Source organism: Bufo gargarizans, chromosome 1 (genome assembly GCF_014858855.1).
Source record: "Bufo gargarizans isolate SCDJY-AF-19 chromosome 1, ASM1485885v1, whole genome shotgun sequence".
Classification (NCBI taxonomy): domain Eukaryota; kingdom Metazoa; phylum Chordata; class Amphibia; order Anura; family Bufonidae; genus Bufo; species Bufo gargarizans.
The window spans coordinates 493865631-493883630 of NC_058080.1; the positions used below are offsets into that span (position 1 = coordinate 493865631).

General features: G+C 41.7%; 1 protein-coding gene across 1 annotated transcript in view; it reads left to right on the forward strand.

Annotated features, from left to right (window-relative positions):
- The window catches only part of CDH24 (cadherin 24), a 205797-nt gene that overhangs the window by 141645 nt on the left and 46152 nt on the right, over positions 1 to 18000 (forward strand). The window lies entirely within an intron of this gene.

Here is an 18000-nt window from a genome sequence, read left to right on the forward strand (position 1 = left end):
ATAGTCTGCAAGTTCACAAGGAACCCAAGGTAACCTCTAAGCAACTTAAAGGGGTTGTCTTTATTTTTTTGTTCTTTGTATGTTTCTAACTAGGCAAATGAAGGGACTTGACAATTGACTTACTTTATCTATCTACCAGAAATGTTTAGCTGCAGTTATTGCTGCACAAGGGGATCATACCAGATACTGATAGCAAAGGTTCACATGCTTTTGCCACTGACAGATATGTAATATTGGACCATTTTCCTCAATAAATAAATGACCAAGTCTAATATTTTTTATTCATTTGTTTGATTTTGTTACATATATCTACTTTTAGGACTTGTGAAAATCTGATCTACTTTTAGGTAAAATTTATGCAGAAATATAGAAAATTCTGAAGGGTTTACAAACTTTTAAGCACCACTGTATACTGTAGTATTATAATAGATGAATGCTATTTAGGTGGGTCAGCTTAAATGGGTTCTCCAGGATTTAAGAAAATAAAAATACTTAAATATTACTTTATTATAAATATATTCCCAAATGCCTTTCATTAGTTATAATGGCTTGTTTTGCCCAGGGAGCAATCATTAAAATCTGTACAGCAGGAGAAGTTACTTCAGAACACTGAATTAAAGAGCTGCCTCATCCTCCGCTCTTATTTGTCAGTGATTATGATCCTGAATATGGCTGATAAGAACTTTAGCTGAACACCATTCCTATAGAGATTCAGCTGAAGATTTTATCAGCTGTATTCAGGATCATAATCCCTGACAAGCAGAGCAGAGAGGAGGCGACTCTTTACCTCAGTGTTGTGAAGTCACTTGTCCTCCTGTGTGATTAGGACAGGTTTTGTGTGTACTAATAGGCCTGTGGCCATTTTATTTCTCCTAATGATTTCTCCCCAGACAAAACGAGCCACTATAACTAATCAAATGCATTTCGACATTTATGTATAGTAATATAAGTTTTTTCATTTTCTTAATTCCTGGAGAACACCTTAATCAAAAGATTATAATATGTTCATTACTATTGAAAGATTATTGCCAAGTACAGACTGATTTGGTGGAACACATTTGCTCAGTAGATGTGAGAGATTAGGGTACTTTCACACTAGCGTTTTTCTTTTCCGGTATTGAGTTCCGTCACAGGTGCTCAATACCGGAAAAAAAACTGATTCGTTTTATCCTAATGCATTCTGAATGGAGAACAATCTGTTCAGGATGCATCAGTTCAGTCCCTCTTATGTTTTTTGGCCGGAGAAAATACAGCAGCATGCTGCAGTTTTCTCTCCAGCTAGAAATCCTGAACACTTGCCAGAATGCCGGATCTGGCATTAATTTACTTTGAAATGTATTAATGCCGGATCCGGTACTAAGTGTTCCGGGAAACTGGATTCGGTTTCCCAATCTGCACATGCGCAGACCTTTAAAAATGAGAAAAAATAAATACCAGATCTGTTTTTCCAGATGACAACCGGAAAGACGGATCCAGTATTGCAATGCATTTGTCAGACAGATCCGTCTCACAAATGCATCCGTTTGCGTCCGGATTGCCAGATCTGGCAGGCAGTTCCGGCGACGGAACTGCCTGCCGGAATCCTCTGCTGCAAGTGTGAAAGTACCCTTAGTCAATAGATTCAGAGTTAGTTTTTTTTGTCATTTATCTGTGTCATCATTTCTCCTGGTGACCTATAGGCTTCTTCCCAGGCTCTTAAAGGGCTGTATAGCATGTGCACATAACATCATATGCAGGGCCGGCCTTTGGGGTGTGCGGGCTGTGCGGCCGCACAGGGCGCCATAGCAACAGGGGCGCCGGGCGGCCGACAGCCCGCAATGTAATATGGGCAGGCGAGGCGGCACTTATGTTTTCCCACGGGGCGGGCGGGCCCCGCCCCCTCCATCTCCCCCTCCCCTGTATTCAGCAGGGGGCGCACGTTGCGGTTTAAAAAAAAAAAACTTCGGGCGGCGGGCGGCGCCCCTCATTCTGCGCCGCCTGAGTGGCTGAGGCTGAGCGCCTGCCTGCGCCTGCTGTGTGCTGTTAGTGTAGCGTGGCCGAGCTCTGTTCGATCCGCGGTACAGGAGCTTTTGTTTCCTGTACCCGGCCGGACTCACAGGAAGTGCTCACTTAGTGTGCACTTCCTGTCAGTCCTGCCGGGTACAGGAAACAAATGCTCCTGTACTGCGGATCGAACAGAGCTCGGCCACGCTACACTAGAGGTGGAAAAGAGAGTGGGAGGGGGGAGGAAATAATGAGAGTGATGGGGGGGGGGGAGAAATAGTGAGAGTGATGGGGGGGGGGGAGAAATAATGAGAGTGATGGGGGGGGGGAGAAATAATGAGAGTGATGGGGGGGGGGAGAAATAATGAGAGTGATGGGGGGGGGGAGAAATAATGAGAGTGATGGGGGGGAGAAATAATGAGAGTGATGGGGGGGGGAGAAATAATGAGAGTGATGGGGGGGAGAAATAATGAGAGTGATGGGGGGGGAGAAATAATGAGAGTGATGGGGGGGGGAATAATGAGAGTGAGGGGGGGGAGAATAATGAGAGTGATGGGGGGAGAGAATAATGAGAGTGATGGGGGGAGAGAATAATGAGAGTGATGGGGGGGAGAGAATAATGAGAGTGATTGGGGGGAGAGAATAATGAGAGTGATGGGGGGAGAGAATAATGAGAGTGATGGGGGGGAGAATAATGAGAGTGATGGGGGGGAGAATAATGAGAGTGATGGGGGGGGGAATAATGAGAGTGATGGGGGGGAGAATAATGAGAGTGATGGGGGGGAGAATAATGAGAGTGATGGGGGGGGAGAATAATGAGAGTGATGGCGGGGGGGGGGGGAAATAATGAGAGTGACAATGGAGTCCCCAGAGCCAGACTGCAGCCAGAGTCCAGATCATCTTATTGTCCTGGTGGTAAGTAGACAATGCAATATGTTTATTATTTAATTGTTTAGTTATTAATACTACATTGGAAACTAATTTTCTCAGCTGGACACCGGCCGACATGCGCTGGGGGCCTCACCAGCGGTTAGGGTAGGGAAAAAGCACTGGCCCGTACGTAAATTTTTCCCTTCCCTAACCGCTGGTGAGGCTCCCGGTGCATGCGCAGTGTCGGCCGGTGTTCAGCTGAAAACATCCATCCGATCACTGCGCATTGGCCCATAGTTTTTCCCTACCCTAACCGCCGGCGAGGCTCCTGGCGCATGCGCTGCTGTGAAATTTCCCTAACCTGTCGTTGTGCGCCTGCGCGATGCTGCACACCTCCTCACGTCATGTCCGGTGCGACCGGAAGTGACGAGGGTAGGGAAATCTCACGAACTAGGGAAGTATAACATTACACCGGCCTTTGGGGTGTGCGGGCTGGTAACTACTTGGTTGGATAGTCAGCCAGCCTATGCCATGATGCCAGCAACAAGCATTTTTATTTTTATTTTTTGGGGGGGGGGGGGGGCGCCACAAGGTTAGCTCGCACAGGGCGCCTGAACACCTAAGGCCGGCCCTGATCATATGGGTCATTCTAGAGCTCATTCAGTTCTGTGTGCTTAATCAGAGCAAAAGCTTTTATTCTCTGCATTTGTTTTGGTATATGAGCTTGGCATTGGCTTGTGCCATGACCTACATATGGCCATTCACATTACATAGCCAACAGCTATTCCTTCTGACAGCTCCCCATACACATGCATGCTTGGATTATCCTTTGACATAAGTATATCTACCTTCTGAATAAAAGGATCGGGTATGTTAAAGTCCAACAGTTTAATCCTTCTTTCCCCTGACATCTGCTGACATCTCTTGCTGAAATTAGAGAGTATGATCTATGGCCAGCTTAAGACTGTGACCTGCAACCAATGTTTCCCACTGTGACTTCTGACCCTACCAGTGTTGACTCTACATTAACTTGTCCATATGATAGCTTTTTCTCTTCTTCTCCACATCAGTCCATAATGGGCGGTAGTCCTGACGGCTGCAACATGTGAGTCTCATGCAATGTATAGTATATCTTCTTGTGGGACATATGAGATTCACTGAGCCTCTTCAGGGGAACATAGCAGATTTACTTCAGGTACCAGACTCAAAAGCCTTCCACTTAATTTCCTACAAAGCTTGAAAAAACTAATTCTAAGCTATAGTGATGTGCCCCCAATGTAAAGCTGTTTACAATCATTAGGGAAAGTATCTGTAGAAGTAGAAGACACATCTGTAGAATATAGAAGTATCTGTAGTATCCACTGGGTAAAAGGATGGACATGAATGTAAAGCTCAGCCGTAATTACTAGATCCTGAAATTCTGCAGCACTTTGTCTAGACCTGGTTGTCAAGAATGGCCCTTGAACATGGTGATTGAAGCAACTAACTTGATGCCCTTGACATGGTTTCTCACTGGGCTTGAGACTGTTCTTTGTTTCTCCATTATTTCTTTTACTTACCCCTACATTTTCCATCCTTAGAACAGCCTATTCGTCTTTTTTTCCTTTAATCTGCAGTACTTCTGTTATCACAAATCAGAAGAAAAATATCTTATTTAATCTTCATCTTGAGAGTTAAACTGCAAACTTTATGTCATGGCTCAGGGTGAATTGGAAATATATAAATCTTTCCTTCAGAATGCTCTCGGTGAAGAAGCAGAATGTGATATTATAGCTCTTTTTCATAGCACATTATTACCTTGCCATCTTATGTTTTCAAAAGGAATTCTTGCTTTTGTTTGAAATACTGCATCAAAACGTCACATGTGAAAGCATCCTTGGAGTTTTATTTTTTCCTTATTTCTTTATTAAATAGTTATGTGTTTTACTATTTTAACACAAATAGGGGAAGCATTTCTAATCAAAATCATAATTGTTGTGTACTTTGCACTAAAAAACTGGCTGCCTGCCTTGCACTGCATTTATTAAAGTTTGTCAGCAGTTTGTACCTTGCAAAACTGCTGACAGCGCTAGGTATGGGGTAGGGAGAGCAATGCTAATGAAAATTTTATGGAGTTTTTATTATCCAAAATAGTGTAAATATGAACTTTTATTCTGCCTGTCATTGATTCTGCAAATGACCTGGAGATGGTTCATGGTTATGTGCGCTCTGCTGTCCTCCTGGTTGGATATTACAGCTGTCACTTGGAAGCAACTCAATGCAGAGAGCACTTCACAGTGGAGCTCCACCTTCAGTGCACTTGCAAGAGCCAAATAATTTTTTTTAAAAAAAGTTCATATTCACGCTACTCCTGATAATATAAGCTCCACAAGAGGTATGTTCATGGAAACACTTTTTTTTTGCCTTTTCTGGGAACAGGTGACCTGTTGGAAATGGGATTATGGAATTAAAATTGGAAATGACTTAAAGATACTAATTTGGACGCAAAATTCAGTCACAAACTAAGCCAACTAATAGAAACCGTATATTCAGCTGCTTATTTTAATACATCCTATGGCTTATATAGGGCATATGCATTTGTACAAGGATTTCAGACATATTTGAGGAGATATTAGGGATTTTTATACTTAGTGGATGAAAGTTATTACTTCTTTATACAGTAACCCGCCTACCTATTCTGTCCCAGAAGTCCTAGTTACAGATGAAAACAGCCCTAATGATGTAACATTTGTCACAATTTGATGTACAGGGACTCGTAAGACTTAACAGCACTATTAGCTGACAGGAGTCATGTGATCAGTGGGACCAATAGAGGCTGCCCATTCCACATATCCAGAAAACAGAACCAATTAAAATGAAAGCTTTTGCCTTCTCTACTGAGTGCAGCTTAACCGTGTTTTTACAGGGCAGCAGAATAAGCCCATTAACGGCCACTGTAAAACACCAGCAATTTTCCGGATGTTTTTCAAGTTATATTGAACACCCTATGGCGGAAAACATGTCCCAAAAAATGCAGAACAAAAACTGTGAAAAACAGACGCTGTGTGTCCATGAAGCTTTGTGTCTTAAGGCTCATTTGCACTGCCGAGTTGTTTGGCAGATTATAGGGAATGAACATTCCTATGAACACTCATTCCAGACAATCAGCCCCTGTAAAGGTGCTGCCGATCTCCTGATGAACAAGCAGAACGGTCGTTCAGTGGGTGAAATGATCTTTGGTGCGGACACCACAATCATCATTTCTCGGCAGCAGATCGTGCTGTGTGAACAGTGATCTGCTGCCCAGAAGCAATGAATCTGTATGAGGACGGGTGATTGCAGCAGCCATTGTTCATCTCCATACAGTAGTGGTGATTGCTGCATGTAAATGTTGCTGTTTACCATCACAAAGGCATGCTTCCTTTCTGATAATTGTCTGCTCATCAGCACAGTGTAAATGCGGCTTTATACTTATGCAATGCTGTTGAATCAGCACAAACACAACCCAACAATGCAGCTGAGATTCATGTTTTTTTGTTTGTTTTTTGCTTCAGACTACTGCACTGTACTTGGTGTAAAGACTTTAATGACCAGAATGCAAATCAGCAAGAGTACGCTCTGTACAAATACAAAACCAAATGGGACATGTGATGTCAGAGGCCAGCGTGCAGTTTCAAATGCAGCTATAGATGAGAATAAATTATAAGGCATAGTATACCTTAAGATTGGTGCAAGATAAGTAAATCAATGCAAGGTTACTCAGAATAGTCTGTATTTAAATTCCATAAATAAAATAAGAGTGGGGGGCACTCTATATCTAGCTATACATGGACTACCGCAATTACTTAGATTGCAAATTATCTTTATTAATTACACATGGTTAGAACGATTAAAAAGATTAAACAGGTCATAAAGGATGATAAAATAAACAATTGTAAAAAGTAAAATAGAACAAGTGATATTGGACACTATATCAATATATATCGGTGGTATCTGCTAATAATGCAATATATGCTAATTATGTTGTATATTATGGTAGATAATCCCCTGTAATCCCTATAATTTTCTGATATATCCACATGTATTTTATATAGCCAATACCCTATATTGTCCCTCTTAAAATCAGAGATCACTATGGATGGGGTATAGTCCTCCAGTACATCCATTCACCTGGACGTCGAGAAAGAAATAGTTACTCTTAGCGGTATATCCAGCAAACACTTAAACTGTATGTGTGTCCGATATCAGAGCCACTTGTTTGTGTGTTAAAGACAAAAGCAGAGTTATTTACAGTGACTTCTTGTTTGGATTTCATATAACTGTTATATATTGTGTTAACAGAAGCAGAAAAGATAATATGCCTTTAAGATTCATTATATAATGTAAGGTAAGCTCAATGACACAGCAGAAACAACAGAAAGCATAGAGTTAAACTGTTGTTGGGCAGGAGTCTTGACCAATCACAGCCAGCCTCACACACAGTAAGAGTTTTAACCAATCACAGCCAGCCTCACACACAGCCTGTGTGGGAAATTCCCTAGCAGGAGCTGCTAGAATCATTACACCAGAGGAGAGAAGCTGAAGAAACATTCACTCCACTAAGAGCTGTGTTTTATGGAAGCAGAGGGGCCAAAATATGTATTTAAAACGGTTATATAATGTTGCTACTGTTAATATAGTGATTAGAACTGTATACTGCACTAGTCATATATGTGTTTACTTACAGTTCCACGAACTACTGAGCCATACAATCATGCCACCCAAACAAATTGCATACAAATGCAAATTGCTCATACCAGATAATAAGCAATTGTATAGTGCAAACTGCAAGGTAGAGCAAGTGAACTATTGGTTACCTCAGATATACCTCTCAGATAGATCATAAAGTGCTTAAATAACTTAAAGTGAGAGTACAGATACTCAAGAGAGAAATATATCCACCATTTTATGTTGAATGGCAAGATTGAACAGTTGAACCACCATCTTATGCATACCGCCATTTTGTGATATCTTTTCAACACGTGTTATGTACATGGACTATCTGCTGCGGAGGCGGCAGTGTTATATATGAAGAGAACTTAAATTTAATAAAGAAGTTATTTCAAGCATTAGGTGTGCTCTTTAAACGAACTGTTTTCATTGAACAGCGCTAGAAGAATTACAGAGTAACAAACAGTTTGGTTGGACTAAAAAGTTAGAGATATCAAAATTCTTCTAATGCCACGGCGCAAAAGGCACTTCATAGTGCTGCGCCTGCCATATACAAGCCTGTGAATCGAAACATAGTAGAACATTGAGTTCAATACATTACCAATCCCCACGCTGTGGAAATCGTGCTATTGTGTGTCTGGACTTCTTGTTCAGACTCGTCCAGAAGAGCGTACTCGCTCATTGAGCTGCAAGGACCTTCGCAGCGCCCCACGTGTTCCAAAAGTCTCCACGTGGCCTCCCACGTGACCAAGAAAGAGAACCTTGATTGGATCCTAGAGTCCAGGAATAAGTGATAGAACGGCTATGTCCATTGGTGTTAACCAGCATTAATTTCAAGAATCCACAAAATGTTGGAGCCTCGTCAGCTCAATAATAACCCTCACTGTTCTATACCAGACACGTTTCGGGGCTATAACTGCCCCTTCCTCAGTGGCTGAACAGTGAGTGCAGCAGGGATTCCTTTTATATAGTGCACGGGAGCAATGTTTGCTGGGACAGTGAGGGATCTTCAATATGTGGATCTTAATTCCTGGTTGGAACAGGATTCCAGGGCGACTATACCACTATATCTATGTATCTTTGTAATGACCCCATAGCACCAGACCCGTAACAAAAACGCATGGAAACCGGACTTGCGTTTTTTATATGAAGAATGCGTTTTTTATATTACGATGTGTCCTCCTACACTATGATGTGTTTCTGTATATTACAGTATGCCTTCCCATATTATGACGTATTTATGAGATGATGTATCCTTAATTATTAGACAAAAATAAAATGATGCTATTTACAATATAGGAGATGATTACTAATGGACACAAGTAATGGGAATCTCTACTATATCAAGTTTAAATCCCTTGGTATAGTCGCCCTGGAATCCTGTTCCAACCAGGAATTAAGATCCACATATTGAAGATCCCTCACTGTCCCAGCAAACATTGCTCCCGTGCACTATTATAAAAGGAAGCCCTGCTGCAATCACTGTTCGGCCACTGAGGAAGGGGAAGTTATAGCCCCGAAACGCGTCTGGTATAGAACAGTGAGGGTTATTATTTAGCCGACGAGGCTCAAACATTTTGTGGACTCTTGAAATTAATGCCAGCTAACACCAATGGACATAGCCGTTCTATCACTTATTCCTGGACTCTAGGATCCAATCAACGTTCTCAGTCACGTGGGACGCCACATGTAAACTTGCCGACCACGTGGGACGCCGCAAAGGTCCTTGCAGCTCAATGAGTGAGTACGCTCTTCTGGACAAGTCTGAACAAGAAGTCCAGACACACAACGGCACGATTTCCACAGCATGAGGATTGATAATGTACTGAACTCAATGTCCTATGTTTCGGTTCACAGGCTTGTGGTAGAGCAATTGGCTCTAAAATCACACACATACAGTTTAAGTGTTTGCTGGATATACCACTAAGAGTAGCGATTTCTTTCTTGACATCCAGATGAATGGATGTACTGGAGGACTATACCCCATCCATAGTAATCTCTGATGTTAAGAGGGACGATATTGGGTATTGGCTATATAAAATATATGTGGATATATCAGAAAATTATACCCTAAATAGGGGATTATCTACCATAATATACAACATCATTAGCATATATTGCCGTATTAGCAGATAATACCACGATATATATTGATATAGTGTCCAATATCACTTGTTCTATTTTACTTTTTACAATTGTTTATTTTATCATCTTTTATGACCTTCTTAATTGTTCTAACCATGTGTAATTAATAAAGATAATTTGCTATCTAAGTAATTGCAGTAGTCCATGTATAGCTAGATATAGAGTTGCCACGGTATTGGGGGTGCAGAGGGGTGTGCACCTGTCCATTTTTGGTGTCTTGGTCGAGCCGCTAAGCTACTACTATTCACTTGTATTTAAATTCCACTTCTTTGCAAGTTGGCCATACACATTAAAGAAATGATTGACTCCACCACAAACATACAGTGCTGCCCATAATTATTCATACCCCAGGCAAATTTTGACTTAAAGTTACTTTTATTCAACCAGCAAGTAATTTTTTGATGGGAAATGACATCGGTGTCTCCCAAAAGATAATAAGACAATGTACAAGAGGCATTATTGTGGAAAAAAAAACATTTCTCAGATTTTATTTACATTTGAGCAAAAAGTGGCCAGTCCAAAATTATTCATACCCTTCTCAACAATCAATAAAAAAAAAGCCTTTATTGGCTATTACAGCAATCAAACGCTTCCTATAATTGCAGACCAGCTTTTTGCATGTCTCCACAGGTATTTTTGCCCATTCATCTTTAGCAATGAGCTCTAAATCTTTTAGGTTGGATGGTCTTATTGCCATCACACTGATCTTTAGCTCTGGACTCTGGCTGGGCCACTCCAAAACGTTAATGTTGTTGTCTGCTAACCATTTCTTCACCACTTTTGCTGTGTGTTTTGGGTCATTGTCATGCTGAAATGTCCACTGGTGCCCAAGGCCAAGTTTCTCTGCAGACCGCCTGATGTTGTCGTTGAGAATCTTCATGTATTTCTCTTTTTTCATGGTGCCGTTTACTGTGATCAGGTTCCCTGGTCCATTGGCTGAAAAACACCCCCAAAGCATTAGGTTCCCACCACCATGTTTGACAGTGGGGATGGTGTTCTTTGGGTTGAAGGCTTCTCCTTTTTTACACCAAATGAAGGAAACATCATTGTGACCAAACAATTCAATTTGTGTTTCATCTGACCATAACACAGAAGACCAGAAGTCTTCTTCTTTGTCCAGATGAGCTTTTGCAAAGGCCAAGCGAGCTTTTGTGTGCCTTATTACTTGCTGGTTGAATAAAAGTAACTTTAAGTCAAAATTTGCCAGGGGTATGAATAATTATGGGCAGCACTGTATATGGTAATTTTAGTGTGGACTAAGGACTCATTTTAAAGAATTAACAGACGTCAGAATAAAACTACTGATATTTAAAATGAAGTGTACATGGGGACATCCTAAAACATTTAATGTGAAAATGACTCAATGTAGCTTAATGTACCATAATGTGCCTAAACCTCAATCAATTGCCTTGAAACTTTGCACAGCCTAAGATCTTAGCTTCCCAAACCTATCCTGGAATTCATGGATTTTGGTTACCCACAAGGCAAATGAGTAACATTAAGCTTGTTTTTTGGGGAGCTTAATGTGTCTTAACGTACAAAAAACAACTTACCGTATTTTTCGCCCCATAAGATGCACTCCCCTCCCCCCCCCCAAAAGTGGGAGGGAAATGGCAGTGTGCGTGCTTTGGGGCGAATGCTGCCATTTTTACATAGCAGGCTGCGATGTATCAGCTGGGAGGGAGGAGGGGCTGGAGGCAACTCGCGGCGGGGCCCGATGCAGTCACTGTACTCTCACACCGCACTCCGCACACACAAGTATTCAAGATGTAAACTGTAGGCAATTGATATGTTAACTGTAGGCAATCTATATTTAAACTACAAGGTAGCGCAATCCGCGTACCTTAGTACTCACTATTGAATGTCCGTACTTTCAGGCAGGCTGAGCAGTCACTTACTTCCTCGCGGAGCAGGCGCCGTGAGAAAGTGTGTGACCGGCCAGCCTGCCTGCAAGTACGGGCGTTCAATAGGTACTCGGATTGCGCTACCTTTTAGTTAAAATATGGATTGCCTACAGTTAACATATCAATTGGCTACAGTTTACATCTTAATACTGGTGCGTGTGGGGCCCAGTTTATTACAGTACAGTGAATGCACCGGGCCCCGCAGTGATTTTTTACACCATTTGCCGGTCCCCACTTGTATTAGGGTCACTATTTACTGTCCACAGGGACACTGTTATGGGGGATATCTGTGGATGATGCTATATATGTGTCATCCACAGATGCCCCATAACAGTGCCATCCACAGATCCCCCATAACAGTGCCATCCACAGATCCGCTATAACAGTGCCATCCACAGATTTCCCCCATAAGGGTCCATTCACACGTCTGTTGTTTCTTTCCTGATCTGTTTCGTTTTTTGCGGAACAGATCTGGACCAGTTCTGTACTCATTCATTTTCAATGGGTCCTGAAAAAAAATCTGACATTGGGCTGTCCGATTTTTTTCAGGACCCATTGAAAATGAATGGGTACAGAACTGGTCCAGATCTGTTCCGCAAAAAATGGAACAGATCAGGAAAGAAACAACGGACGTGTGAATGGACCCTAACAGTGCCATCCACAGATCCCCCATAACAGTGTGTCTTCCACAGATCCCCCATAATAAGTGTCATCCACAGACCACCATTAGTTGAAAACCCACCAAAAGCACACCGTTTGTTTCAAAATATTTTTTTTCTTATTTTCCTCCTCAAAAAACATCTTATGGGCAGGTGCGTCTTATAGAGCAAATAATACGGTAGATGTTAACCGATTTCCCCCAAACTTCCTATACTACAGGACTCTCTCTATGGCAACATATTCTAAAGATTTTGGGTCATTTGAGAAAACATACCAAAAGTTATTCACAGTAAACTATTTTATTACCATTCTTTAACATTTAATGTGAACAGCTTAATGTAAAAAGAGCTTAATGTACCATAATGTACATAAACCTCAATTAATTGCCTTCAAAATTTGCACAACCTAAGTTCTCTTATTAAGTGACTCAAGGCTCGCATAGCCCCTACTACCTTTTGTGCAGTGGCTATTAGAAATGTAAAGGATTATTCACAAAGCTATCCGCAGGATCAGCCATAGCTCCGGCTCAGGTCTTAGTCTATCTTGAATGTGGTGACACATTGGGGATCCCAGCATGCATCTGTGGTTGCTGGGCCTCCAATTAGTCCCTGCACCTTGTGAGGAGGAGTAGGCTACCTCCAGGTACACCTGTATTTAATTTATCGACTAAATTATTATGCTCCCATTTGGAGACTCGTGAATAGAGCTAGGACCACACTTTACAGAGGTGCCTTGACGGTGGCAGTGTGGCTTCTACATATTTTTGGCCAAAGGTTTGTGCAGCTAAAACCTCAGCTTTTAATGTATACTGTTGGACAGGGCAATTTGTTTTGTTGCAGGCCAGCTGGCAGGTGTGCTGGGGATTTTTTGTGTTTTCTATTGTTGTAAGCCTTCCCATGTGCACCCTGCTACCAAGGCTGGTTATAAATGTATGCGGTTACCATCTTTTTCCAGGTCTTAGTTCAGTCTCTCTCCAGGTTTGGTCTGAGGGTGAGAATGCTCAAGTGTAGGAAAAGTTTGACTAGGACTGAAGCCTACAAGAGGCCTCACATGCTGATTGAGGAGGAGGACCAGAGAACCTGGATGTCTACCGAAGGTACATGGTACTGAAATGGACCTCAGGAGCAAGTCTGGTGTTTCTCCTACTCAAGATCTCATGCCTATCACTATTCAGATGTTGCTCTAATACCCAGTGTCAGCCTGTGGTCCTATACATCTCCTATACAGTATGCTGATTCATCGCAGCCTGCGATGTGAAAATGGCAGCATTCGCCCCATAAGACGCACTGCCATTCCCCCCCCCCCCACTTTTTTGGGGGGGAGTGCATATTATGGGGCGAAAAATACGGTAAGTTTTTTTTTTTTTTTAACGTTAAGCCACATTAAGCTCCCCAAAAAACAAGCTTAAAGCGAACCTTTCACCTGCATTTCACTTAATAAACTATCAAAAGTACCTTATAGATCATCCTCATTGTGTTATCATACAGTCTTGTCCCGCTTTTCTGCCATGTATATGCATGAAAAAATCGCCTTATAAAGTACTCTTCTCCAGCTCCACAATTCCACAATAGAAGTCAAGGGGGTAGCCCTTCCCTCACTCCAGGCTTTAACTCCCCTGCCATAACCCCGCCTCTATGCAGTCTAATTGACACCCGGCTCAGTCGCCGGGACTGCGCTTGTACAGGCGGCGTATGTGCCGTCGGCCTCAGTAGCAGCGCGATCCCGTCTATCGCGCCGGGAGAAGAAAATAAGTCGTCTGCGCACGTGCGGCCACCGCGATTCCTGAGAAGAGCGGTGGCCGTAACCAGGGGAGACGGAAGACAGCAGTCAGGTTTATTTTTTTCTAAGGGGTGGGGATTTGTTAATGAAATATATTTAGAAAAATGATCACTGTTAAATCATTAACAGATTTAACAGTGATCATTAAGATGATAATACCCCTTTAATGTCACTCATTTGCCTTGTGGGTAGCCATTCATGAAACTTCCAAGATAGGTTTGGGAAGCTGGGAACTTAGGTTGTGCAAAGTTTCAAGGCAATTGATTGAGGTTTAGGCACATTATGGTACATTAAGCCATTTTCACATTAAATGTTTTAGGATGTCCCGTGTACAGTCGTGGCCAAAAGTTTTGAGAATGACACAAATATTAGTTTTCACAAAGTTTGCTGCTAAACTGATTTTAGATCTTTGTTTCAGTTGTTTCTGTGATGTAGTGAAATATAATTACACGCACGTCATACGTTTCAAAGGCTTTTATCGACAATTACATGACATTTATGCAAAGAGTCAGTATTTGCAGTGTTGGCCCTTCTTTTTCAGGACCTCTGCAATTCGACTGGGCATGCTCTCAATCAACTTCTGGGCCAATTCCTGACTGATAGCAACCCATTCTTTCATAATCACTTCTTGGAGTTTGCCAGAATTAGTGGGTTTTTGTTTGTCCACCCGCCTCTTATGGATTGACCACAAGTTCTCAATGGGATTAAGATCTGCGGAGTTTCCAGGCCATGGACCCAAAATGTCAACGTTTTGGTCCCCGAGCCACTTAGTTATCACTTTTGCCTTATGGCACGGTGCTCCATCGTGCTGGAAAATGCATTGTTCTTCACCAAACTGTTGTTGGATTGTTGGAAGAAGTTGCTGTTAGAGGGTGTTTTGGTACCATTCTTTATTCATGGCTGTGTTTTTGGGCAAAATTGTGAGTGAGCCCACTCCCTTGGATGAGAAGCAACCCCACACATGAATGGTCTCAGGATGCTTTACTGTTGGCAGGACACAGGACTGATGGAAGCGCTCACCTTTTCTTCTCCGGACAAGCCTTTTTCCTGATGCCCCAAACAATCGGAAAGAGGCTTCATCGGAGAATATGACTTTGCCCCAGTTCTGAGCAGTCCATTCACCATATTTTCTGCAGAAGATCAATCTGTCCCTGATGTGTTTTTTTGGAGCGAAGTGGCTTCTTTGCTTTCCTTCTTGACACCAGGCCATCTTCCAAAAGTCTTCGCCTCACTGTGCGTGCACATGCGCTCACACCTGCCTGCTGCCATTCCTGAGCAAGCTCTGCACTGGTGGCACTCCGATCCTGCAGCTGAATCCTCTTTAGGAGACGATCCTGGCACTTGCTGGACTTTCTTGGACGCCCTGAAGCCTTCTTAACAAGAATTGAACCTCTTTCCTTGAAGTTCTTGATGGTCCTATAAATTGTTGATTGAGGTGCAATCTTAGTAGCCACAATATCCTTGCCTGTGAAGCCATTTTTATGCAACGCAATAATGGCTGCACGCATTTCTTTGCAGGTCACCATGGTTAACAATGGAAGAACAATGATTTCAAGCATCACCCTCCTTTTAATAGGTCAAGTCTGCCATTTTAACCCAATCAGCCTGACATAATGATCTCCAGCCTTGTGCTCGTGAACATTCTCACCTGAGTTAACAAGACGATTACTGAAATGATCTCAGCAGGTCCTTTAATGACAGCAATGAAATGCAGTGGAAAGTTTTTTTGGGGATTAAGTTCATTTTCATGGCAAAGAAGGACTATGCAATTCATCTGATCACTCTTCATAACATTCTGGAGTATATGCAAATTATTACTAATATAAAAACTTAAGCAGCAACTTTTCCAATTTCCAATATTTTTGTAATTCTCGAAACTTTTGGCCACGACTGTACATGTAAAGTATACGTTGCTGTATAAAAACGGAATCAGTGAATATATAATATCCATATGAAGGGAATGTATCACTGTTCTACGCCAGTTTTCTGGTGTACAAAAGACACAAACTTGCAAGTTCTGTTTTGCTCTAAAATTAGAAACATTTTCAAAACCCTCACCAGTTTTACAAATATCTGGGCAAGAGGGGGAGGGCTACGAGCTGACCTCTGTGGCCCCAAACATTTATCAGTATGTGCAGTGCGCAGTTTACACCTTAAACCTACGCTAGCTCCTTGTGTAGATTTCAGTTTCTGGTGCACGGTCCTGCCAGGGATGTGCCAAGATTTTTAAGGCATGCCTCTTAATAATTTTGGTGTATCATACACTTGCGAGTATTCTTATTAAGACTGTCTTAAAGCTCTGCATTTTAGTTAATCTCAAAGCCAAAATACTTGTTTTAAGGCAAGGTTCACGTTAATTATGTTCTGTTGGACTGTTTAATTTGGTCTACTGAACAAATGTTCCTCATGTATACAACTATATACCTATACATATATGACCTCTCTTTCTTTTGTTACATTTGACTCCTCTTTTTAAGCATGCTGTTATAACCCCATTACTGAATTAACTTGAATCTCTTGACTCGTCCTGCACTGCTATTGACCTGTCTCTAATCTCCCCTTCATCTCAAACTGCTGGAACACCTTGTCTATTCTCATCCGCTATCTCTCTGCCATCTCTCTTCCTGACCCCTTACAATGTGGTTTCTGCGTGCTACACTCTACAAAAAAACTTGCTTTACCAATTTGTTTAATGATCTCCTGATGGCTAAATGTAATGTTAACCACTCTGTACTGATTCTTCTGGATCTCTTTGGGGCATTTAACACTAGATCATCAATTCCTCCTCAGTATGCTTTAATTGATTGGCTTTAAGGACACTACTTTGTCTTGGTTTTTGCCAGCTGTACCTCTTTGCCTTTTCCCCTTGCTGCTGAGATTCCTCATGGTCCAGTCCTAGGAACTCTCTTGTCTCTACAAATATGTCAAACATTGATTGTCTGCTGTCTAAGATCATGTCCTATATCTTCTTTTGTTTCCATCATCTACCAACCTACCTAAACATAAAGTTTCCACTTCAGTTCTGTGAGGGGTGCGGGGTTTTGCTCTGTTCTTGAATACTCTGGATTCATATACAATGCATCCAGTGCATTCTTTTAGGGCACATAGAAGCCAAATGGCACAACATTTGTAATGCTGTTTTGGCTACTAGTAGTAAGGATCTGTAGCTGTAAGTATGTTTCCTTACGAAGGACAGTATATTAAGCTGACACATACACTTTAAGCATACCTTTAAAAAAAATATAAAAAATTTATAGGCAGGCCTCTCACATTCTCTGATCTAACACCTTACCATTCCCCCACCCTCTACATTATTTCTTAGAATCTGATCCCTTTACTCAACATATCTACCATATGACTGGCTCATGTAGCTTTACGGTATATATACTACCCTGTTTTATAATAGATGGCTGGAGAATTGCTAAATAAAACCCTCTTTTTTGTCATTTTTATTTCCTCATAGAGTATAAGCTCTTGAAAGCCAGACCCTAACACCTATTGTTTGAATTAATTAGTTTTTTACTCTGTACGATCTCATTTTGTCTGTATGTGTACCGCCTGAATCGTAAAATGCCATGGAATATGTTGGTGCTGTATGAATAAAGATAATTATTATTATAATACAATGTCATAAATTTGCCTTTGACTACTATAAAATGCGTATTCAACACTACTGTGCAATACAGTTATGCAAACTGACATAAACCCGACAACATGTATGATAAAGGTACATTCTCTTGGTATATGTTTGGCTGTTGAAATCTTGGTGCTCACATTGTTGGTGCTCACATTGGGGGAGTTTCCTGATGTACATGCAAAAGCAAAAAACCTGCAGATGACTTGGATGGAGGAGTCGCGCATAATACTTTTTAGCTGAATATGTCATGTCTATGAACAGCTTTGCTACCCTACAAATATTTCTGAACAGTAAGAAGGGTTTATAACAGCCAAGAAAGATATTTACATAGTG